We start from the raw sequence: 26,194 nt of genomic DNA, 5'->3' as shown, positions 1-26,194 counted from the left end.
GTCTTCTTGATGGGAGCAGGGATGTTGTTGGGGTCCTTGCCTTTGACTCAGCTTCTAGAGCCTGGTGCACACTGAGAGTTTAAACGAACATACATTGTACAAACAGATGAAAGCATGAATATATTCCTAATATAGTCATTTCAATTTGGTTGACATATCATACTTATATTAGTGGTTTTTGACGCTACCCAAGAATTTTATCTGACTTTTCCAATGACAATATACATGCATGCATTCAATGATGATGTCTCTATCCCTCTAATATCTACCTATCCTTCATCTCTCTCTCTCTCTACCCAACCATCTATCCATCCATCATTTATCTATCTCTCCAGGTAGATACCTGTCTCGTCATTCCTCTATCATTGGTTTATTGATTATCTATCTTTCTTTCTATCCACCCATCCACCTATCTAGATTAGGTTGCAGATAGGAACCGCTGAGCTGGGTCCGGTGCCCCCAGATTCCATGGATAGTATCAGATAAGAGGTTAGACTTGAGCTGGCTTCTAGAGGGAAGTAGCTGTTATCATCATTATCAGTTACTGTGATTGATTAATAATAAGGAAACAATGATTACATATAATGTAGAATTCGGTTATGATATTAGCGGTTCCCTTAACTGTATTAGTATGTGGATGTATTTTTTAAAAAAAGGAACAAAGGGATTTATTTTTGCATTAGTTTTTTTCCGAAGGCTTACTGCCCACGACACTGAAAACTAGCATCCGGTACGGCTGGGGGACAGTCCTGCCGTTTTACTCCCTCTTCCCTCTCCGGCCCTCCTTCCCTCCTCCTGTCTCCTTTTCCCCTTTTCTCTCCTCTTCCCTGTGTCCCTGGCTTCCTCCCCTGACTCTTCACAGGGTGAGGGCGCCGTCACCGCAGTCACTGCTGGGGGTGGGTCCCCGCACCGCGCCATTCCCTCCACCTTGTGGTGGTGGTAGTAGCAGTAATGACAACATACTTGCATGGTGGGCACTGATGTACACGGCCTCCCTGGCCCTTGTGTAGAAGGGATCGCGGTGAGTGCCGCACCGGGACACGGCAGAATCCGTTTCAGGGGTAATGGCCTCCAAGTCACATGGCTATGGAAGCATCAGATTCGGGGTCTGACGTGGGGCGCCCTTCTCATGTTCTGCCTGCCTCCAAAAACGGTTCACCATGGACGTAAAAGGAAAAACAGTTTACCTGCTCATTTGGAAAAAAACTGTGCCTTTGGAAAATGTTGACAACCAGCACAGAATGTTCCCATCCGAGCTTTTTACTGTGTTAACACTACATACACATGGTACAATGATCAGAAGTAAGAGATTAACACTGGTGTAATACTGCTGACTAGCCTACAGATTTTGGACTTCAGCGATTTTCCCACTAAAGCTCACTTTCTGGTTCAGGATCCCGCATTGTATATCAATGCGTCTCCTTCGTTTCCTGCCGTCCGGGGCCACTTCTGAATCTTTCTTTGTCTTGCGTGGTTTCGACACTTGCGAAAACCTGCGCCCACTGCCAGCACCACTGTGCTGGTTCACTTAGCTGCTTATGATGTGTCTGAGTGAGTGAAACATTAACCCAGTCCGAAAAGTCGAAACCACGCACAAAGGCACCCACACAGAAGCGTGCCCCTCGTCTCTTCTCGCCCGTGTCATTCCCCATCCGTCCCCTGCCCCAACACCCCAACGTGACCAGTTGCACGCCTCCCTGACTCCTCGAACCTGTGTCTCTTTGGCATATGAGAACAAACCCATAAATATCTTCTTATATCCCCTTCCTGTGTACATGAGGGATAGCATGCGATAGATAGTACTTTGTACTTAGCTTTTTTGATGAACAGGATATCCTGGAAATGTACCAATTCGTAGACATCCCTGTTCTTTATTTTCCCAGTAAGATGTAGAATCAGACATACGATAAAGAATACAGATGTTAAGTGTATGGTTCGTGGTGTTGTCATACACCTACACCTGTGTAAACACCAATCACTGACCATGTGCCATGCGTTCGGCACCCTGTTCCATGCCCTCATGCCATCTTCCCAGTTATCCCCCCAAAACCAGGGTAACCAGCCAACCATTGTTCTGATTCCCATCACCATTGGTGAGTGTTGCCTGTTCTTGAACCCCACACATTGAATCATACAGCATGTCCTCTTCCCCCTGGTTTGGTGCGTTCCACATCATGCTTTACCCGCGTTCACCCCGGGACCGCCCTGGCAGCGGGCTTGGGACCCGGCCGCTGCGCCCTCTGCGTCTTCCTGCTGCAGCGTCAGTGCAGGAGGGAACCCTGCAGGTATTGTTGCCTCCTGCTCCTCGCTGTGCAGGAGGCGGCGTCTGAGTAACAACGTCGTTCGCCGGAAGAGACTTTAAAACCGGAACGAGAATTCCAGCAGGCTCTGGGTCTTTACATGAAACCAATGTGAAAGAACATCCTGCCAAACAACTTGAGGACAATGTATAGCCGGCTGGTTTGAAATAAATATTCGTACGTTTGACTCTGTGTCTCTCAACAACTTTCAGTAGAACCTGTGTAATTCTACTGAAAGGCGGGCTCCGCGAGGCAGGGGTGATGGCCGCTTTCTCCCTCACCATATCCTAGTCCCGAGCCAGTGAACGAGGCAATAACTCCAGAACAACTGCAAAGGAAGGAACAAGTCATACAACAGGTGCGGTCATTTATTCACGACTGACGAATTCCTGAGGCATGTACTTACCGTGATCACGTTGCGCAGGGAGATTTGGGCTGGCGCTCGCTGGAGAGAGGTGGTTCCCACGCTCAAGGGTGTTGTCTGATGCGAAGGAATTGGCTTGGCTTCTCTCCTTCACTTCTTTCTCTCCGCCTCTCTTTCCCTCCCTCGAATAGAGCACCTCCCAGTTGACCAACAACGCAGGGGGCTGCAGAGCCCACCACGGGTGGTGGTTGGGGCTGCAAACATGCAGGCCAGGGGCCGTTTGGTTTCCCCAGTGGGTTGACCCTGTCTTCCTCACCTTTGCGCGTGGACTGGGCTGTCAGGGAGCACTGCTGCGCCCTGGGGGCAGGAGGAACACCCGGCAGATGGTTCCAGGCGGAACAGCAACGGAGCCACATGCCAAGTGGCACATTCTGGGAGTGAACGCACTGCTACTTCTTCCTTGGTTGGCTCTCAGCGTCGTCTACAGCTTGGCACACAGGAAGAGAAACCCGAGGTACTTAGCCTGAGCTGTTTGTGTAAGACAGAGGATAATAGTACAATGAGAAAAAGACATTTCCACGGGGCTCTTGTGCACGTTACTCTCGTGAACATTCCCACCGAACGCATGACTGCAAAGGCAACTCTTCTTACATAACCATGGACGGTTTTCTAGTTTTGATTCTACATCCCCCCCACCAAGAGGAGCTAAGCGTCTGCTTTCTGCTGTAAACCCCTTCCTCTGGGAGCTGGCATTACCTGCTGAAGGAAATTCCGTAGCTCAGCGGTGATAATCTCCTACAGGCAATTTCAACTAATTATGGGAGAAATGTCCTAATTTACAAGGGAAAACACAGTTGTCTTGAGAATAATTACTTTCTGCTATGAAAAATGCATATATTAGTATGGTTACCTTTGAGAATTAATTACTTTGTCTTTGACTATTTGTCTTTTTCTGGAATGTTGCTTACTTCTAAAATGTAATTAACATATTAAGCACATAACCAATCAAAAATCGTTGCTCTGCTGTTTCAAAGCCAGCATGCAAGAAAGGAAATACGGGTTGGTAAACAAGCTGCCATAGCTCATTTTAATTTTTTTAGACAGGATGTTGGGTAAATATCCTGAGAGAATAATACAGGAATGCCTAGGAGACATTGCAGGTTTCGTTCTGGACCCCCACAATAAAGTGACTATCTCAATAAAGTGTGTCATAGTCCTTTTGTTGGTGGAGGGTCTTGCCTTCCATTTATTCAACAACAACAACAAAAACAACAACAACAGAATGCAACATCTGTGAAGTGCTGTAAAGTGAAACTCAGTAAAATGAGGAATGCCTGTATGTGTTTTCTACTGAATTTGAGATTGAACTGCCTAGTACTAAAGCTGTGTGTAGATAAATAATGACTGATTCTTTTCCTCATGTGGCCGCCTTACTGTCATGGTGTAGGAGTGCTGAGGGAGTGTGGATGATGCGTATATCTTTCGACATTTCCACAATTGTCTCAAGCACCTGTCTTTTGGAGGTGCAGTAGCAGGCGTCGTAGATAACCACCCCGTGAACTGGCCAGGTGGGGACTGGATTCGAGCGAGCTTCCTGCTCCCACATGCTCTGCTGGAACCTCGCTGTTCCTGGTAGGAAGTGGAGTCTCTTTCCTCCCCCTTGAGCCCGAGTAGGGCTGTATGATTACCACACGGCAGGGGTGCAGGTGACGCTGCGTGTCTTCCTCAGCAAGGTCATGAGATTCAATGCGCCTCCCTCTCTTTCCCTGAATGTCCGCTCCTGGAACCCGGCCACCGTGTTGTGAGCAAGCCCATGTCCCATGAAGAGGCCTTGTGTAAGTTCAGCCAGCCTGGCAGCGGCCCGGGCCACCAGCCCGCGTCAGCCTGTACTCCCGGGAGCTCAGACTCCTTGGCTGTTCCAGCCCAGCCCTCAGCTGCTCCAGTGCAGACCAAGAGCAGTGGAAACTGGCTCTCTCCCCCAGGCCCTGCCCAACGTGCAGATCCAGGAACACACCGGCGGTGGTTGGTGAAACGACCATACTAGATAAAGCACTGAATGAAAATACTTTTTCAGGGAAATTCCTCTGGAGGATTTAATTCATGTTCCGGGAAGAAAACATTTTGTGGAATAAGAATCATTTAGATCATTCTTAACAGAATATGTTTTAATGGCTGCCAATACAGGCACCCCCCTGCATGTGCACACATGCATGTCCACATGTACTCATGTGCACACACATATGCACTCATTCTAACATACATGAACCTCTTGCCCCCACTCCAGGGCATTGCTGTCTAATGTTCTTCGATTATTCATAGTTGTGCTCTAGTCCAGCTGGAACGCAGGCGGATCTTTATTTCTCTCTCATTTCTTACACACGTCTTTCCTGAAAGGCAGAAAGAATATTGATCATTTTCCCCTTGCCTTGGTTTCAAGGTCTGCTGCTGCCGGCCTTCAGAGGCTGACAGGCCTGCTCACCCTTCTTCTGGGGACTGTAAAATGCTGCCTGTGTGCCTTGAATTCTCATAAATCCAAAACAACGAGGAGATGAGCCTTGAATGGAAATGTAGGGTCATGCTTCCTCTTCCCTTGTCTCCAGGGATGGCATGATAGCGACTCCATCATTTCACAGATTAAACGCCCGGCAAGCCTTCGCACTCTCACATTCTTCCCAGACCTGCAAAACAGGGACAATCGCTGTGCACCCACCTCCTGAACTGCCGTGGGGGAGGAATACGAAGTTTGACCTGGAAAGGTGCCTGGTGACGTGGGGGGCAAGGCTGCGCCGCACATGGCACTGGCACATCAGGTCATTCGGAAATGCCGCCAGCATGCCGCTGTCGTGTGCCCGCCTCGGCATCCATCCCGAGAGGCGCGCCTGTGCAGAAGCGCGGCTGTGCCCGTGCCGTGAGCGGGGCCTTCGGAGCTGCAGTTGAACAGGCGGCAGAGCCGTCCTGCGGTCCTCCTGTTACCCACGCTGGGTGCTCCTGGCGACTCAGCTCTACTGTCGTCGCGGCCTCTCTTCACCGAGGGGACCGTGCTTCTCTGGGGATGCCCTGTGGTCTGAGGTGGGAGGGGACGAATGACCGACGTTTGCGCCGCCAGGGTGAACAGAAACCCCTCCATCTCTTCGTCAAACAGCCGAGGCATTTTTCACAGCGTTCAGATTGATGTGTTTTTCCCGGGTGTTGGTTGTCTTTTGGACGTAACGCCATGGTTTCCTTTTATCTCACAAGCCCACACCCACAACAGGAGTTCTGTGGCTACCTGGGCTGCTGGCGATCTTGTATGTAAAACTGCTTTCAGAAAAGGGAGCCAGGAACGGGAGGAGGTACGAAGAAGCCTTTCTGGCAGTGAGGCAGTGGCTCCTGCCATAGCTGGCTGGGCAGGTGCCCATCCCCCAACACTGAGAACCAGGGGGCGCAGCCAATGAACGAGCCAACCCAACAGCCCGAGTGCCACCTGGGGCGCAGTGGCCCCCTCAGCTGGGCGGGCGAGTGCCTTGCTCCTGTGTCCAGGACAGAGGCATTGTGGATTGTGGGTTGTGAATCCTGAAGTGTCCAGGGAACTTGCACACCAAGCCTGCCAGCAGTTTTCGGCTGCAGGCACCCGCAAGCTCCAGTCCCGCACCACTCAGGGCGGGATGCGGGGGCGCACCGCACTCACTGCAGCATTCGATTCAGCTGCGATCCACACCGGGACGAGGAGAGAGACGGAGATCAAGCTGTCTTGGAGTCGTTTTCCAGGAAGACGACGCCTCGCTTCAGAATGCGGCAGAATAATGTGATCTGCGGTATAATTGAGCCATTAAAACGGTATTTGCCCAGTTTCTAATAATATAGCACCATGAGAAAGGATCCAACATTTGATGGGACAAGCAACACAAACAAAGAAATGCATGGGGAAAAGGTCCGGAATGAAACATTTAAAAAAGTCAACAGCAGTGACGTTTAAGTAAATAAGACTTGTAACTTACGGAGGATCCCCCCGGTAACCTAGTATCCACTCTACGTAGTTGTGTCAACCTTATTGACACTATTTTCTGTGCTGTACCTCATATATGTTACTATCTTGTAACTGCCAATGTGTATGTACTTCATCCCTTGCCCTTCTTCACCCATCCCCCCAAGCTCCTCCCCTCTGGCAACTGTCAGTCTGTCCTTTGTATCCACGAGGCTGTTTATCTGTTGTTTGTTTATTTTGTTTGGTAGATTCTACATATAAATGAAATCATATGGCATTTGTTTTTCTGTCTTACTTCACTTAGCATAATACTCTCTAGGGCAATCCATGTTGTCACAAATGGCAACACTTCATTCTTTTTTTATGGCTGAGCCATATTGCATTGTATATATGTATCACACCTTCTTTATCCATTTATCTAGAGATGGAAGCTTAGGTTGCTTCCATATCTTTGTCATTGTAAATAATGTTGCAGTGAACATAGGGGAGCATATAGCTTCGCAATAGTGTTTTGGGGCTCTTCAGTAAGTACCACTGGGTCAAAAGGCAGATCCGTTTTAAATTTTTTGAGGAAACTCCGTATAGCTTTGCACAACGGCTGCCCCAGCCTGCATTCGCACCAACAGCGCATGAGGGCTCCCCTTTCTCCACAGCCTCGCCAGCACTTGTTGTTTGTTGATTTATTGATGGTAGCCCTTCTGACAGGTGTGAGATGATACCTCACTGAGGCTTTAATGTGCATCTCCCTGATGATTAGCGACGTTAAACATCTTTCCCTGTGCCTTTTGGACATCAGGGTGTCCTTTCTGGAGAAACCTGACCCTTCCTTCCCAACACTCCTTTGGCCCCAGGGCAGCCTGTGTTAGCAGCTAGCCAGTTATAGCCCCGGGCCGGTGCCCTGGGAATCCGTAGCCACCCTGTTATTAAACAGCTCAGAGAAGGAAAGAGGTGCGTAAGATCGTAAAAGACAGTGTTTGAATCGTAGCTGTTGTTGAGATTTGCCTAGGGCCGGAATGAAATCCTCACGCATGTTCAGTGAGTTATGATTTGGTGGGGAAATGTGGGTATGTTTCTGTTTATCGGTGGGTAGCATCCAAAGCAGCTGTGAGACATCATTTAATCCAGCCTGTGAGGCGCTGCTCCCTTTTTGCAGATGAGAAGATGGAGGCTCACGGATGTGAAGTGGTTTGGATCCCACAGACAGACAGTGAGCAACACAAGTGGGCTGAATGAATAGGCTGCTGCGCTCCAAAGCCCTGTTTCCTTCCATGATCTCTTACAGCCTTCATGAAAGAAAGAAGAGGAAGTAGAATAACCTTAGGCTCCTGAAGGGCATCTAACATCTCCCATTTGGCATTCCAGGCAAACCAGCTTCTACGTCCACGTGACTCCCGTGTTCCCGCCCTACAGCCTTTCCGCCACTGGTCCGTGTTTGGATGTGCTGTGATTTCCCTGCTGGGGCCGGCTCCTTCTCTCCTGTGGACGCTGCTGCACACCCTTCCTTCACCTCGTCTTCTTAGAGAAGCCCCACAGATCTCTCCCACACCTAGCCCCGCAGCTGCCCTCGCTTAATTGGGTCTGTAGGGTGAGGCATGCCTCACACCTGCAAACACGTGCTATTTCTGTGTGTGTGTGTGCGCGCGCGCGCATGCATGCAGCCCGTGGATACTTGCACGGGTTGCTTTGTGCAAACCACTCTGTTCAGCTTTGGAGAAGGCGGAGTGGAGTAATAAGGCACGGTCCCCTCCCTGAAGGAGCTCACCGTGTTGGGGGGGTGGAGGGCATGCCAGCAGTAGCTTGGTTACAGAGGAGATTCTAGAAGACTGCAAAGCAAGGGAGGGTCAGGGTGGGCTTCTTGGAAGAAGGGCGTCTGAGGTCACCTGTGGAGGCTGAGACGCATTTGCAGGTTTGGCGAGGGCCAGAGGCCGTCTGGGAAGGCTGGTGTAGAAACAACACGGTGGCGGGGCTGGGGGCGGGGAGGAATTTGCGGAACAAATAATTGTCCGATGGCCACGGAGACCACGGGGATAAGTGGCAGTGGAGGCTTGTAAGGAGAAAAATGGGGCTCACACAGGTGGGGCCACGTGAAAGAAGGCTTACAATCCCCCCTGTGAACAACTGCAATGTTATTCTGTAGGCGCCTGGAGTCCATGGGTGAGCATGGAGTCCCTTCAGGCCTCCTTGGCAGTGAAGCCATGGACACGGTAGACGGGAGGAGGCGGATGTATACTTCTGCAGTGCATCTTCTGTGCATTCATTGACATTTGTCTTCCCTGTATGAGGAAGCTCCTGAGGGTCTGTGTTATGCTTCCTGCTTCCTTTGCCCTTTGCCGGCAGCACCCCATTCCACCCCCGAGGGCATTTCCCCTCACCCTGCACCGGGTGGATGCTCTGCGTTGTTCCCAGCATGGCACTTGCTGGAGACGAGGACCACAGACCTCCGTACGGGCAACCTCAGAGGCTCCGTGAAAGGCATGAGCCATGCACAGCGTTCCCGAGCAGGGCGCCGGGCAGTCTTGCTGGCTGGCGTGCTGAGAAGCGTACGGTGAGGACTGCCCTCCTCGGATGGTCATTGTCGGGGGGGCCTCGCCAGCAGCGGATCGTGCCGATCATGGGCGAGCATGCCTTTGTACACATCACACGCGGCTCCAGCTGGGTGCGCTGGGAACAGCTCCTGAAAGTTCCGTCATCGTAGCTGTGGGAAGGCTCCGTCTCATCCTGAGAGGGAAGGCCTGGCTAAGGGCATCTCTGCACTGCGGACAGCTGGGATACTTTAAGAAGGAACCCCACACTCAGACACGTACCTTAGCTTTTGTAGAAGTTGCCACAGCAACGCGGGAGCCAGAGGGCTTCCCCGACTTTCAGCCTCCCCTAAAATCTGCGTCAAGCCATTGTCCTAGGAGAATGGTATCTTTTGCTCGCTAAGAATGCCATTATCTTGGATCAGGTGAATACAGCCCCCAGATGAGATGCGAAGAATGTTGTTTTGAAGAAGAAGTATTGCACAGAGGATTAACATGCTCAGAGTGGAGCTGTCCTCAGACAAACAGATTTCAGAAAATGAAAATGCCCCCCTCCCCTTGCTGATGCAGGAAGAGAGAGAACCAAGCCCTGGCTGGCCCGCAAAGGCATCTTCTGGAAGCTGGGGCCCCCAAGCTGAGAGTTGTCAAGTGCCACGCTTCTTCGTTACTGCCTTTGGCCCCCATGTGGAAAAGCAAGGTAGGGGAGTCTGTCACTTGTTGCTCTTTCCTTTGTAGCAGAGTCTTTGTGGAGTCCTGCTTCTCATCAAGCAAGACCACTTCCAGAGATGGCAGAACGGGTCACCTGGCCTGTTTGGCTGAGCGCAGGGCCACACACCCAAGGAACCTTCAATGAGGCACCCCTCTGATGCTGGACACAGTGACAAACAGAATGTGTCAGGATCCTGGTCTGGGAAGCCGCTTGGGATGTCCGCCGCTCTGTCTGTGTCCCAGGAGAGATGCACTCAACACCGACTGCGTATTTAGGAAATTGAGATGAATGTGGATCTTGTATGACCTCAGTCATTCCCTGTGGGTGGAGATGTCGCCTGTGGGGTAAAGAACTTGTGGAACCTTGCAATATCTCCAAACTGGAGATTTGTCTTGTCTGTGACCTTTGTTTTGCAGATGAGTCACAGGAGCCCAAGAGAAATTGAGTTTTTGACACAATCGAGTGTATTGGCCATGAAGGCTGGAGACCTTTTGACCGCTGGGTTTTGCATTGGGAAATTCTTGCTCTGAACTTCATGAGTGGCCCAAGCTTGCCTGCCGTTGTGCCCACATTGAAGATGAACAGCACAAAGTGTCACAAACTGTCCTTTAGAAACTTCTTGCCTCCCAAGTCGCAGTGGAAAGACCAAAGCAATGGTTACCACCAACTGATCACCAACACGCTTCATTCCAAGGAGTCACAGCAGAGCCCTGGTGGGGACGCTCACTCCTGACTGCTACTCATTAGATGTCCGGAAGCCTCTAGAGTAAGCATGGGACTCTCGGACAATGAGTCTGACCTTGGCCTGCCGGGCTCATTTGCCTGCCTGGTTTAGCTCTTACTGCCACCTGCTGGAGCCCCTGGTATGCACCTCGGACGCACCTGGGACTCACCTCCGCCCTTCCGGAGAGTGGCTCCTCCGGGAGCTCCTTCTCGTTCTGTGGCTCCATCTTCTTACCTGGCACAGGTACAGTCCCCACAATCTCACCCAGCTTCCCATGTCTCCTGCAAGCCTCAGGGCCTCCCGGTCTCCGTCACACATCTCAGTAGCTTTTTCTTTTTGGGGGCAAGTCATCACCTTAACATATTACTTTTATGACTAAGGTGCAATGTACATGTATTTGTTTCCCCCACGATCTGATCTCAGATCGTTACTACTACTCCTTTCAGAGGACTTAAGAAAACAATTTGTATCCTAAAAAAAGAAACGCAATTTGTGTGAAAAAGAACAATGGGGAAAAAAGTGGTTCCTACCCCACCTGCCCCTCACCTGCAATTGTTTTTTGTGTGTGTGTGTGTGTGTGTGTGTGCGCTCAGAAACGATTTTAGCTTCACTCCAGCATTCAAAGGTCTCAGCTTCAGGAAGCAAACCTGGGTACCCAACTGCTTTCTGGGAGGAAATGGAAAATCTTTCAGGACTTGGTCCAAATAACCAGGAAGGTGACTTCTGGAAGGAGTTCCCTGTCATTCGTGGGGGTGGTTCTTCGACGGTCATGCTCTTGGCACGCGGGGCTCAGGATTAAAGAGCTGCAGAGTGCCGATCTCAGTAGCTTTGAACAATTTTGTCCTGTCTTAGATTCTTTGTGACTCACGAATTCGCTTTGGAGTAGAAATGTTTGTCCTTTGCGTCTTTTGAGTTAGAAACTAGTGTCAGGCACGCGAGGCGGTACCAGCGTTTGTCGCCCCACGGCAAACAGAATAGAGACAGTTGGGCAGGGATGCCGCAGCTCCGAGGGGAAGGAGGGTCCTCTGGTGTTTTCCTTTGGTGCCGTGGGAAGGGAAGGTTTGCAAATGCAGAAGGAGGCCCACGGTCTCTGCAGTTTTTCCTCTGGGCAAAGCCCTACTTGATAAGAAATTTAGCACCAAAAACGGTTTTGTGGAGAAGGGGAACGTATAAAATCAACTTATGATTGTGATTGTGGATAAATTGATATATAGCATATTTTACAGAATATTTGGGCCTTTTAAAGGATAAAACAGTCAACTGTTCCATGAAGAATGTCTAGGAAAGGAAGACAAAAAGAGGAAAATGAAAACCACCCAAATCATGTCACTCTGAAATAACCATCAAGAATGTTAGAGTCATAGTTTTGAACAACTTGATGCATGTATATATGTTTTTATATAATTGGAAACCCTGGTCCATTCCTCGATCACTGTGTCCTCAGCATTTTCTGATGTCATTATATATTTTTCAAGGCCATGATAATGAATGGCCATGTACTGTTCCACTTCAAGGAGGTACTATGTTTTCATTAACTACAGCTCCATGGCCTGCCATTTAGAGAATTTCCAATTTTAGTAAATGCATCCTAAGAACATTAAAAGAACATGTGCTTTGCTAAGCGTCAATTTAAGTGAAACCTGTGGATTGTGGTTCTTTAACTTTTGACACAGGCCCAACTTGAGAAATTTCTGGCCAAGACCGATAGGCTGCTATGCCCGATGGCTGGGCTCGCGAGGCAGTTCTGACTCCAGCCAATGGCAGGCTGCAGAGACAGGTGCGCCGTGCTCCTTGAAGAAGGCCCCTGCCTCCCTTTCAAACATTTGGACCCTTTAACAAAACTGTGTGTTCTCCTTTCCTGCCAGTGGGACAGACTCTCCTGGATTTCCTTTCATAGCACAAGAAGTGTCCCGTCTTGCCAGTCACGTGGAGTCTAGACATTGTTTACATGGATGCTTAACCTTGAGCATAAATTTGCAAAGACACCCCAAATGCAAGTGCATGGCTTCCCTGCCATGGGTACGAATACACATTTCCTGATATTTTTCTTCCTACTCCATTTTTCTTACATGCCCCACCCCCCATTTTATAAATAAAAAGCACATTTCTTTAAAGAGTCGACGTAAAACCTTTTGGGAGTAAGAGCAGGACTGGGATGGGGAAGGGGAGGGAGGTTGGCTGTTGACTCTTAGAGTTAAGGCTGTAAATTGTGGAATCAGATCAAATGAGGGTTCTTTCAGATTCTGCAACTTACCAGCAGTCCTTGCTGCCTAGGACAAATAGTTTCATTTCTCTGGGCATGAGTTTTTTAACTGAAATACAGAAATAGTAGTAGGTTTCAGGGTCATTGAGGGACGAATGAGACAGTTCATGTGGCTCAGTACGTGGTCACTCTCATGCTCCCCGCCCTCACCCCCGGTGAACTGATTCCGAGATGCTGCCTTTCTGTGCAGGATACATGTTACTTTCCTTTGACAGCTGAGAAAACGGGCCTCAGAGAGGGCCTGCCCGCGCCCTGCCGACCCCGGGAGCATTCCTGGGGCTGGATTCTAGCTCTGCATCGTTGGCTGTTGTGATGGCTTTGTGTCGGCAGCTGGTACCAGCTCTACTTCGTAGGGGGCTGGATGTAGAAGAAACCGGGAAAGCAGGACAAGCTCTGTGGGCAGATGTGATGGCAGCAGATCCATGAACACTGGCTCAGAACCCAGGCCGGTGATCGAGATGACTTTCCAGGGGGTGGAGCGTGGCTTCCTCTCTTTTGGCTGCTGTGACAAAATACTGCAGACTGGTGGCCTATAAACAACAGGAGTTCCTTCTCACCATCCTGGAGGCTGGAAGTCCCAGATCAAGGTGGCAGCAGATTTGGGGTCTGGTGAGGGTCTGCTTCCTGGTGCGCTGACGGTGTGTTCTGTGTCCTTCCCAGGGGGGAAGGGGCCAGGGGCTGCTCTCGGTTGGTTGCCTTTATCAAGGCACCAGTCCCACTCATGGGGGCTCCCCGCGCTTGACCTCATCACCTTTCTAATACCTCCTACCACCATCATCCTGAGGGTGAGGACTTCACTGTTCAGGTTTTGAGGGGGCGGAGCTGAGAAATGCGGATGGGGCCAGGTGACCAAACCAGAACCCTGATGGGACCGTGGGGGGCCAAGGCCCAGGGCCCTGAATTGGAAGAAGCCCCTCTCTCAGCGCAGGTCCCGTGAGCCCAGGTGCCATAGGGGGCTTAGACGTTGCCTTCAACTCTGCGGACGAGCCTGTAGCTGTCTCCTAGGGCCGCTGGAGCCAACAACGACCAACTTGGTGGCTTAAACAACATAAATGGTTCTCTTTCAGGTCTATAGACCAGATACCTGAGATGGAGAAAGGCGTTGGCAGGGTCACACTTACTGAAGACGCTCTGAGGGACAGTCCTCCCTGGCCTCTTCCAGTGGCAGGGGGACCCGGCGTCCCTTGGCTCGTGCCAGCATCGTGCCAGTCTCTCTGCCTGTGTCTTCACATGGCCCTTCTTTGTGTCCCTCCATGCTTCCCTGCGCTCGTAAGGACGCCCGTCATTGGATCAGGTGTCTGCCCCAACGCCAACTGCACGATGGTCTTACTAACATCTATAGACGCTTGCCCCAGATAAAGTCACCTTCACAGGTTTTGGGTGCGTCTGGTTTCAGGGGCCCGCAGGGCCAGTGCAGAAGAAGGGGTGGGGTGCCGCCGAGGGAAGGGCGAGCCTTCCGACAGAGATGCGGCTCCGGCACTTGGCAATAGAGACCAGGAAGGAAGAGTGTGTAGGAAGAGCATCAGTCTACAGTGTAGACCTAAGAAAATTTTAGCAGGCTGTTGGGGAGTCCCCCCAATGTGTACATTGACACTGATCTCAGTGGGGTGGTCTTAGGAGGCGGGGCCTTTGGGAGGTGATGAGGTCAGGAGGGTGGAGCCCCTATGAATGAGACTCGTGCCCTTACAAAAGAGACCCAGAGAGCTCCCCTGGGAAGCGGGCCCCCACCAGACTCCGAATCTGCCTGCATTTCGATTTGGGGCTTCCCGGCCTTCAGCCTGTGAGAAATAAGCATCTGGGTTATAGCACCCTGTGTGTGGTGCTTTGTTAGGTGGAGTTCTGTTGGATCCCGGTGCAGCATCTGGGCAATGCCACTCACCCATGCTCCCCCGGCAGCTGTTCATGGAGGCAGCTCAGGGCTGTGCAGCCCCACGGCGGCCACAGCCCCCTGACAATCACGGTGTCCACTAGGGACCTAAATGTGAGTCCTGGCCTAAGATCTGTGTTTCAAAGTGTAGAGCTAAGACATGTCAATTTTGAGAAGCGTGAAGGAATGCACTCTCCTCTTGATGTTCCCGGGTGCATCCGAGGCTACTGAACACATGGCACGTCTGCAGGAGAGACGCCCACTTCATCTCATATCTGCCAAAGTGTATCTGACCACACATCCCTTTATCCGCTAACCCCCGTTAACGTCTCCCCAAACACACGCACGTGGGGAGTCACTGCTGTGGATCAAAGGAAACACTGTACTGTTGGAAATCTGGGCTAATGGACCCCTGAGGCCAGTCCCAGGTAGAGGTCGGCCCCTGGCCCAGCCGTGGAGCATGTTTGGAGAACTACAGAAGGCTAAACAAGGCCTGCCAGGCGACATCTCTCTGCTCCGGTGACCTCCCGTGGGCCTGAGGCTCTCATCCCTGCTTCGCTGGGAAGACTCTGGGAGGGAGGGGATTCCATTCTAATTCCACGAGTGTTTTCTGAGCAGCTTTCTCAGTGCAAAAGCCTCATTGTTTCTACTGGAGGAAGAGGAAACCCTGAGGACGTGGATTCCTGAGGGCATGAGTGGGAGGTCCCAGGAAGAGGGCAAGGACTTGAGCAGGAGGTGACAAGCTGTGTTTACTTCTCCAAGGGCAGAAGGTGACACATCTATATGCAAAATGACTATGTTCATATGTTGGCACATCACACATGGGTTTTGAGTCCAGATTAAACCAAAACCCGCCTCTATGAAATGCATGAAAGTGTGACTTCACGTGGCACTGTGGATTCTGCGGGGGTGGGGCGGGGCGCGGATTGTCTGAAGTGAAGCTGTTCTTCAACGTTCACAATCCTGGGCTTTTTATGGCAGTCACGAAGGCTGCAGGAAGGGCCAAGTGATGATGACTTATGTGAAGAGAATGTATCTTTATTGTAAAGATCAATGCACAAACTGACAAGGAATAAAATAAAAACCTACTCAGAATTCCCAAGTAGAAATAAACATTCCCAATGGATAACCGTTGTATAGAACACCTTTCGAAGTCCATATTCAAAAAGAAGGACGGAGCTCTGGCTGGTATGGCTCAGTGGATTGAGTGTCGGCCTGTGAACCAAAGGTTGCCAGTTCAGTTCCCAGTCAAGGCTCCTGCCTAGGTTGCGGGCCACGTGCCCAGTACAGGGCACTCAAGAGAGACAACCACACATTGATGTTGGTCTCCCTCTCTTCCTCCCTCCCTTCCACTCTCTCTAAAAATAAATAAATTTTTTAAAAAGAAGGATGGAGGTAGAGATGAAAAGGTAGTTACACCTAAATATGCTTTCCTCTGGGTGTGTATAATTCATCCAATTTTGTGCAAGTACTCCATTAACTTCACTTGATTTAATAGAAAGAAATGAAACTGATTTGGAAGTGAGAGAATGGCTAAACTTCAAATAGATTTTCTTTCCCTGCAGGAGATTCTGTCTCCAAAAACATTGCTCTAAGGCTAAGGAAATAGATTATGAATAATATTAAGATGTTGGAGACATACATCTTTGAATTACAGTTTTCAATGTTAGATAGTATTGATTGACTCCCCGCTATGAAATTGGAGGACATTATTAGTAATTTCACACTTTTGTCATTCTCCCTACTGGTTTTCTTCATTATTACATTATTTTCATGCTGCAGTCATTGATGTAACACTTTATGCTCTGTGGTCAAAGTCCTCACCATGGGTTAATATGAGTTCTACTTAAATGGCCTCTCATCGCCTGTCGCTTGGCCAAATAGTCTCTTCTTGAGGAGCTGGTTTTGTCTCCTCTGACATGTCTGGATCTCGTGTTCAGGCGGCGCTACGAAGAGGGCTCACGGGCGCCGCGTGCTCCGAGCTCCTGCGCGCCGCAGGCCATCTCCGCGTTGCCTCATCGGTGACCTTTTGACTCCATGTTGTGTGAGCTCACCTTCTGTCCTTTAAAACACCATGGTTTTTGTTCCACGGTTGTGCCTCTGTCCTGTGGCTGCAGAGAAGCATATGACTGCTTTCCCCCATATTTTGTGGGCTATTGGCCTTTTCTTCCTGAGTGTCTGGTGCGTGTTTCCTTTATCCTTGAAGTCTCAATGATGTCAAGCCTTGTCGAACTGCTAAAGGCAAATTCAGTGTTATTTCTGTTTGTTCTTCTTTTGTGAAACCTACAGGATAATCACAATGCCTGCCCTTTATTGTCTTGTCTGTGCTAAACGCAGTACTGTGCTAGATGTTTCAGGAATATGACTTTAGTTCTATAAACTTTTGAGGCAGAAATTGTTATCTCCAGTTATAGGAAAAAACCGAGCTACTGAGATAACAGGTAATTTGCCCAGGGTTGCATAGCTACTAAGTAAGCTCATGTGAAAAAAGATCATTTTCCCTTTTGCTTTATTCATGTTCTGGTTTTGATTTTGCATTGTAGTTATATAAGCTGTTGCTGTTGGGTGTAGGTGGCTGAAATTTGTACACAGGACTTCACCAACTTTTTTGCAACTTCCTCTGACGATAAAATTATCTCAGAATAAAAAATTAAAAGAAAAAAACACCAGAACGAAACCTGAGCCCAGGTATGCTGGTCTAGTCGGATGTCGACAGTCCTGGCAGAGACCGAGGAGAAGCACAGTAACAGGGGCCCCGTCTTCTGAACCTGGGGCTGAGCCTGGGTCTCCCAGGCCGTCCCCTCACAACGTGGTGTTGGAAACGGGTTCCTGCCCACGAGTGCCTCTCCCATGTCCTCGGGACGCGGCCTCCAGCTGCCCCAGGAAGAGCGACGCGAGAGACCGACCTGAGAGCTGACCTGGCTCTCGGGTGCTCCTGGAGCATGGACTTGGCTGTGCAGGCGCCCTGGACTGGATGTGCGAAGGGGCTGCCCAAGGGAGCGGCTGGCCCCTCCATCCCGGAAGACTGCGTGGGAAAAGCCACCAGGGCCGTGGCTCTCTGTGGACGTGGCTGAGGAGGAGGAGCGCACACAGAGCAGGCGGTCAGAGCTCAGATGTGCAGGAGTCGGGCAGACTGGCCGGTGGCTGGTTTTGAGAAATGAGTTACGGTTTTTAACATGTTGACGTGGAGGTGGCCTGCGGGCAGTCTTTCTAGGCCGACCTACAACGCATCCTTGGTCATCAGCTGCAGGTCTGGTACCTCTCATCTCTGAGTCTCCCTGCGACATGCTGTGGGAGCTGGCTTGATCCCTCCTGTCCCCTCCATGCTTCCAGATTTGTGCCTAGTTGTTTAAAAAAAAATTAGGAGAGAGAGGGAGAGGGAGGGAGGAAGAGAGGCAGAGGAAGAAAGAGAGGGGAAGATAGAGAAGGAAGAGAGAGAAATATCGATTTGTTGTTCCGCTTACTGATGCATCACTGGTTGATTCTTGCTTGTGCTCTGACCGGGGATTGAACCCACAACCTTGATGTATTGGGATGATGCTCCAAGCAACTGAGCAACCTGGCCAGGGCTCAGATTTTTGATATTTGACTTACACATTCCTGCTTGCATCTGCTTTTTAGCTTCAAAACCTCTTGTTGGCCTCTCTTGGGTACTGTTGCCTTTTATTCTGTAAATGTGACTGCCTTTTCATTCCTTTATTCTCATTTTGCTACACTTTTGGAGGCAGGGCAGAGATAAATGGGTAAAAGTTGCAAACTGAACTAGAAGTCATGCTATAAAAATTGGACTGAGTCCATATGGTGCATACATTTTATGTAATCAGTGAGAAAAATTTGTTGAAACATGTGTTTTGTGTGTTAAGTAGGTAAACAATTTAAAAAGTGACTTTTCTTTGTACATATATCGTCTGCTAGAGACAGTCTCAATTTTTATTGGTCTTCTCCCTCCTTTTGTGAAGCTAATAGAACAAACAGGCCAATGTTCATGAGAAATTCTGATAATAAACCAGCAGGTGTGTATCTTAAGAGATGTGCTTTCCCCCACAAATTTCTCTTGGGATATACGATGAGATATTAAATCAAACGAAAGAGGTACTATATGTCTGGTGAACTAAAACAAATACTACCAGAGAAGGACTCTCATGCAATTATACTTTCTCTTGAGGATTTTAGGATGTTCCCGAACACGTTAAATGATTATTATTCCTTTGTTCTGCATGCATAGCACTCTTGGAGAGTCTTTGATGAGGAATAAAAACTGTTAGGAGGCCGGCCAGATAAGCACTTCTGTGAAGAGAAGTCGCTACTCCTTCCAGGCAGGCAGAATATGCAAAGACCTAGCATCGTGACAACGCACAGTTGTGTCCTCAAAGACTTCTTTCAGTCTAAACGGGGCAGATCTTTCTAGCCGTTCAAAGGGTGGTCTCTGGTGCTCCGTGGCCACATGCTCTGTAAAAAGCCACCTCTCTGTGATGGCTGCTTGCGGGTTTAGGCTGATTGGTTCTCTGCAGAGATACCTGAGATGGGTTCACTGTTGTACTGTACGTTCCGTGGGTCTTGACAAATGAATAATGATGTGTGCTCGCCGTGACGGTGTCACACAGAGTAGTTTTGCTGCCCTAAACATCCCCTGGGTTCCATGTCTTTACCCGCCCCCCCACCCTCCTGACCCCCTGCCCCAACCCCTGGCAACCACTGAAGTCTCCTGTTGTCTCTCTCGTTTTTTCTTCTGCAGAATGTCACAGAGGTGGAACCACACAGGGAGTGGCCTTTCAGATTGGCTTCTTTCACTTCGTAATGTGCATTTAAGGTCCCTCCATCTCTTTTCATGGCTTGGTAGCTCGTTTCTTTTCCTCTCCCTTTTTATTAACTGAAAGGCGATGGATTAGGAACCTCTTCGCTTTCCAGATCCCCTTCGCCTTGGCCGTGTGAGACACCCTGCTGGTGGCCGTGTGGTACGTCACGGTGCCGATGGGCGGGGGGGGGGGTGTGTGTGTGTGACACTGGCCTGGTACACAGGGGCGGGGGGTTACCCCTGGGGCCATCTGAGGAGCCTGTGTCCCCCACCTGGGAAGCCGAGCAGGCCGGCACTGCCCAAGGGGCTCCGCTCTGCTCTGCCCACGCGATCTCACTGGCCAGGGAAGGCCGCCGCCTGCAGCGTTCCCCAGGAACGCTGTTGACCTGCACATCATACTAGCAGGTGGCCGGTGTTGGTCCTGGACCCCCACTCCGTGGTTTATCCTCTCACCCAGTTAAGAGGCAAAACAAGCACAGCGTGGTTTTCTAGTTCAAAAAAGGTTGGTGAAAATGCCAAGATGTTTTAGTGTCTGGTCAGCACAAGGACCCGCTTTGGCCACGTGGAAGGAAAGAACGCCGGTTGTGGGCTGAAGAGGTGAAGAGAGGGACTTCGCAGGGCCGGTCGTGCTCGAAGCACATGCGCCCAGTAGGTCAGGTGGGTTTCCGTAAGCAGGCCCGGGGGCAGGGGGTGGGTAGCTGTGAAGCTCTGCCTTCATGTCACTGACATGCTCCCCGTTGGAGCACCTGCTGCTGCTTCGCCAAGGCCGGGCGTAGACGCGCACGCCCTCGGTCCGCGTCCGGGTCTAGCCGCGGTGCCAGGACTAGTCGTGGCAGCTGCTTGAGTCGTGAACCATCTTGACTGAAACGGGGACCACGGGGGCCTGGGGCCCGTGAGGAGTGGCGGTGATGGCGAGCCATAGCGACTGAGAGGAGACGCAGAGGACAGGGACCCACTGTCATGCTATAAGGCCCCAGTGCATTTTACCTTCGCCCAGAGCTGCCCGTTGGGCCCTTCAGTGAATCCGTTCTCCAAGTTGGCTGTGATTGGCAAAAGATTTCCTTTCCCCCGCCCATGAGGAACAGGTCCCAGAGACCTTCCCAACTAGATAAATCCTCTTGTATTTGTTCGCAATGGAAGATGCTTCCAAGACCTTCCTTCTGTCCCCACCCAGCTGTGACTGGGTGTCCTTGCCCCATGAAGGCGAGGACAGGTGTTCAGCAGGCACGCACAGGGCACCTGAGCCCGTGTGGGCTGGGCAGAAAGCTTAGAGCTGCTGCGTGGGAGGAGGACTGGGGACAGAGGTGAGCAAAGGTGGGGGGCCTGTGGGAAGGGAGCTGAGCACTTGTAGGGGAGCCCAGGGATGACACCCGATTTCACACGACTCTCGTCAGCCATGCCGGAGTGTAAGTGGGGCTGTGAGCCGGTGTGGGCTCCCCTGCGCCGAAGAGCAGACAGCAGGAACCCAGGTCCTTTGGGGAGGCTGCCTGCTGCCCCCTGGGCTCTTTCAGGAGTTTCCCCGTGGGGTTTGCACAGAGCTTCCTGGGGCGACCTGCGTTTAGGGGCAGGGCATTGCAAGAAGGATCTGGAAAGCACCTTTTCAAGGTTACGAAGCCCTTGAAGAAACCCTTCGAACCCCGCAGGCCGGGGGTCGGTGACCTTTAGCCCTGCCTGCTGCCCGTCTCTCTGTGGCTCACAGGCTGTGGGTGTGTTTGGCGTCGCGAAAAAAATCAGAAGAAAATATTTCCTGCAGTGTGAAATTCGATTAGATGGATTTAAATAAGCAGGTTCTGTGAATAACTCTGAAACGCTGCCAAATGGAGCTTTTGGGAGTGCGTTTTGTTCACTTGGTTTGTACTGACTACCACACCCAATCATCTTAAAGTAATGGGTCGAATGAAGGTTCAGTGGGCTTTGTCCCCGCTCAGGAAGTAATTTTCTGAGTTTATATGCTGAATTTCATTGTTTGGAGTCCTTTAGAATGTGTGAAATGGGAATTAATGTATACACAGGAATGTACCAATGTAAATAAAATGATATAGACAAATACAAAATACATAAATATATTTAATGTATTACATGTATATCTATATATAATGTTACAAAATTACATATACATGTTATCCAGTTACATCCTGATGACCCGATAACTTATATGTGCTATGTTTTCAATGAGATACATAATTACTATATACAATGTATAAATATGTATCAAAATATATCTTTATTAAATACGGCAGATGGAGCAGATATATAATGAGGATATATTTATGCTAAGTATGTCCCTGCTTGGTTTTGGAAAGGTCTTTTTATTTTTTAAAGCTGAGTAGGGAACTGGAGTTGAATGGATTTCTGGAAAAGGGTTGTAATTTGAATAAAAAAATAAACAGACTTCCCCCAGTGGGGTTGAAATGTAATTTGTAATGTAAATTTTTGGAAAGTTATTTTTCTTTTCTAGGAACCTAACCCATTTTGGGGAGGGCTCTCTGTTCCGTTTGGAAAGTTGATAGAGATAAGGCAGTTGTTCAAAGGAGAGGGTTCAAAATAGCGAGCTGCACAGATGAAAACATCGCCGGAGGTGGCAGGCGGCAGGGAGGCCCCACAGAACAGCGCTCCTTCTGGTGTTCATCGGGGCCTTTGTCCTGGTAACTGAGGACAGAGGTCCCTTGGGGCAACCTTCGCTCTGGGCTGAGAATAAAACCTTAAAGGGAGTTCAAAGTCTCGTCCTGGGGGGAGACCTCTTCTTTTCGCCTCCAGTAGGCGCTCTGTGTGGGTAATAGTCGGCCCCAAATTCAACACTGTCCGTGGGGAACACAGAGGCGGTTCACTTTGTTCCCCTCGCCTCATTGCAGATGAAACCCGCCTGAAAAGTTGCTAGCTCTTTTGTAGTTATTACCTCTGTGTGTGTGCCCGTCTCCCCAGGTTCCCGGGTGCTGGAAGCCCGGGTCGTCCCGGGGAGCCCGGTCCGCGTCCCTGCCTGCCCAGGGGTGATGGGGTGACAGCCGGGGCTGTGGCGTAGGCGTCGGGAGCGTCACAGCCCGGCCCCTCCCTGTGGCCCCAGCCTTCTCCGTCGCGGGGGTGGGGCGGGGGGAATCAGCCCCTCAGACTAACTCCGCAAGCCCAGCACAACCGCATCGCCTCTTTGCCATTGTCACCCCATCGATGGAGGCAAGGGCCCCTCCGGCGTGAGTGATACCGCCAGCCATGCCCGAGTTCATCGGACTCAGCCTTGAATGGGCATCGTTTGGACATTTCTATGCAGTCCACAATTTGCCACAGCTACGGAGCGTGCGTTTATGATACAGAATGCGAGAGAAAGAGCCACTTCCCGGTGCAGGGAGTGAGCTGGGTGAACAGGGAACTGCATTCCCGGTTTCCTCCCCTTTCTATGTTCGGTTTGGGCTCTTGGCAGCTTTGGTTGAGGCCTTGCGGTGCAGCTGGCATTGCCCAGAGTCTCGGCAGGGAGCCCGCTGCAGCGGGGACCTGTCCGTGCGCCTTTTCTCCATCCCCGTAGCTGCGAGGCACATCACAATGCGGGCTGGGACATCTGTAACGTGGGCACATGGGGAGCCTTCCAAAAGCTCTAACTTGTCCATCTCAAGGCTTCTTCGTCTGATACAGAAAGAAAGCCTACAGGCTGACCTCCTTGTCGCAAGGCTGGAGCGCGCTCACCGACAAAAGCACCCCCGTAGAGTGTGGGCCGCTAGCCATTGCGCAGGAAGGGCAGAGACCGTCACTGCTGGGCATGGCCCTCTGCTTCTCCAGGCCCCGTGACAAGGCATCTGCAGGGATGCAAACATTCTTGCCTCCCTCCCACCGCCTCTTTATCTTTTTCCCCTTTAATGCCTCTGGGAGACACTCAGTCCCGTCTCCTGATTCCAGTTCTTTCTAAGTCTAGGAGCAGACTTTATGGGGAAGGTTCCATCAGTCTTTTACAGCATTAAAAAAATGCAAGTGCACAGCACAGGACATGCTATTATCATGGGTCTGTGCGTGGCCTTAGCTTTGCTTCTCATTCCGTTCACTGAGGCAAGTGAACATCCCAAACCCAAGCATTAGAAAAGTGCTGATCACCTACCCCCGACCCCGCTACTTTTTTATCTTCTGCTCTCTCACCCTGTTATTAATCAGGAGCCCGAAAATTGCATTCATTGCCTTCCTTTGGCTTTTTTTTTTCCTGTTTTTATCACATATGTATATACACGTACATGTAATTTACTCTCATTTGTTTTTATGCTTCATAGAAAGAATGTCCTATTGGGACTTGCTTTTTAAAAATCTTTTTTTCAACGTTTTTCCGTTCACAGTTTATTTCTACGGTTCTCCTAGGCTGAAGCTCATTCCTCGCGGCATCTGTGAACGGCCGCTGGAGAGCGTGCGTAGGATGCATCCTTGCTCCCGTCGGAGGGTGCCGGCTGTGTTTAGCCTTTTTTCCTTTCACGCGGTGTGACTGGGTATGGGTTTGGGGATGAGCCCCGGAGCCCGTGTGCCCAGCGTCTCTTCAGTCCTGGTCAGCTGTAACCAGGGTGGGCACCCGTTTCCTTAGAGGAAGTGCCAATTTGTGCGCCGACGCGCAAGCTGTCCTTCCTTTTGGCCCGTGGAGGGGAGAGTAGACTTCTCTCCTGAGTCACACGGTCCTCCCTACTGCTGCCTGCGCCACTGTCCCTTGTCTAATCCTGCATGGCAGGGTGCAGGGAGCAGTTTGTCTTCTTTGCGCCTCGCCTGCCCACAGCCGCCTTGGGAGGCGCAGATGTTTATCCTCACGTTGCAAAGGGGCACGTGGAGCTGATGGGTGCGGCGTAACCAAGACTTGACCAGAGCAAGCGGGTGGCAGACTTCAGGGCTGCTCTGCCCGAGTCTGACGCCCACACCCTTTTCATCGGGACCCCTGCCACGCCTTGTTAGGGATAACCTGAAGTCACCACGGAATGGGAGAGCAGCTGTCACTTCAGTTAAAAAGGGCTTCTGTCAGCGTCGTCTTTGAGACAGCCGCGAGCACTCACTCTTTCTGCCCTTCTGAGTCTCTGTTTGGCCCCGGCCTTTTCTGGGATTACGACCTCCAAACGGTGCAAGCAGCTGACTAGGTTTTCAGCTGAAGGCCATCCACAGCGAAGGCAGTTTCACTTGATTGAACGGCTGTGTCCCTGGTTCTCCCCGACTAGCTGACTTTCTCATGGGTCCCCCCTTTTAGGGTGAAGCTCATGTGGGCACCTCTGTGTTTCCCAAGTTGTCCCCAGCACTATGTATTTTTTCCAGAGTGTTCCTAGACAGGCAGGATCCCTTCCAGATGTGTGTGATGTGTTCCCCAGGGTGGCCCAGTAAAAGAACGTCACCGAGCCTGTCGGCTTGGACAAGCCCCGGAGAGGCTCAGCTCCTCCTTGCATCTGGAGGATGTCAACCAGAGCAAAAACGCGCCGTGAAAATGGTGTGGCTCCTTGAACTTTGCATTAGCAAGGTGCAGAGGGGTTCTGCCTTCATGTGCATTGCCCATGTGTGTTCCACGGAAATAGCAACCTCCGTCGTTGCCATCGAAAACTCTGAAAAACAGACAACAGTCAAAACACAGGTGGAGTAAGATCATTTGTTGTTCGCCAACCCACCCAAAGATGTTGACCGCTAGCGTTCAGTGACTCTGTCCAGCCTTTAAAAAAATACGTGTGTGTGTGTGTGTGTGTGTGTGTACACACACACATATATATTCAAGATTGTAATTATACCAAATACGGAATTTTGTACTCTTCATTTTAAGATTAATATTATAGTGTGTTCCTCCATATTTTTTCATATTCCTCTCACACACTGCATCTGATGGTAGTATAATTTCTTAAATAACTTCTACTTTTCCCTTAATATTCTATTCTTGTTTTAGTCTGCCTCAAGGATTCAATAAATTATGGCCTATGAAATTAATGCATGTTAAATAGGATCTTCATTAAGGTGGTCTGTATTTCTGTCATCTACATGCATCAGACACGGAATCTGAAACAAATGCTATCTACTCTTTTTGTTCAATAACATCTTCTCTTATGGCTTGTGGCCACGAGATTTTGTAGTGTGGGATTGGGGCAGCCCAGACCAGCGCTGCTTACCCTTGAGTGTGCAACAGCCTCGCCTGGGGCACTTGTTAAAACCCCCACGGCTTCTGGTCGCCTAGGCCTGGGGTGGGGCCTGAGAGCCGCTCCCAGTGGGCGCAGCTGCGGCTGGACCCCAGAGCACACTGTGAGTTGCTCTGACATTGAAAATCAAGTCTTCTGCTTTATGGTAATAATTTTATATCCTCACCTAACTACCTGAATGAAGAGTAACCAGTTAGTAAACCTAACGGGTGGGTCTCAGGCCACGTTGGGCATAGATGGCATCCAGTGTGAGAGAGACCAGGCTGATGTACAGTGTAGTTACCATGAAAAACCCAGTCAAACTTTCAGGTGCCTCTTGCACTAATTTTCCTGCTTCCCGTAAGAAAGGTGGGTCACAGGAAAGTCTTCTCTCAATAATTTGTAACTCCAAGTTCAGCGATTACTTCTTTTTGCCGTTACCAACCAGGATCTGTGACCATTTCTGTCTTTGATCGCTGCCTTGGACGTCACACTAAGCGTAAGGCACAAACTCATTTAAGTTCTGTCACTGTTTAGCATTCGGCTCTTGCTTGACTGTTTGCAAAAATCCTCTTCTGTGGATATTTTGGA

This window comes from Pteronotus mesoamericanus, unplaced genomic scaffold (assembly GCF_021234165.1).
Source record: "Pteronotus mesoamericanus isolate MK-2021 breed Mesoamerican mustached bat unplaced genomic scaffold, CSHL_Meso_final contig_65, whole genome shotgun sequence".
Classification (NCBI taxonomy): Eukaryota; Metazoa; Chordata; class Mammalia; order Chiroptera; family Mormoopidae; genus Pteronotus; species Pteronotus mesoamericanus.
Note: the sequence above shows the minus strand (reverse complement) of the source record.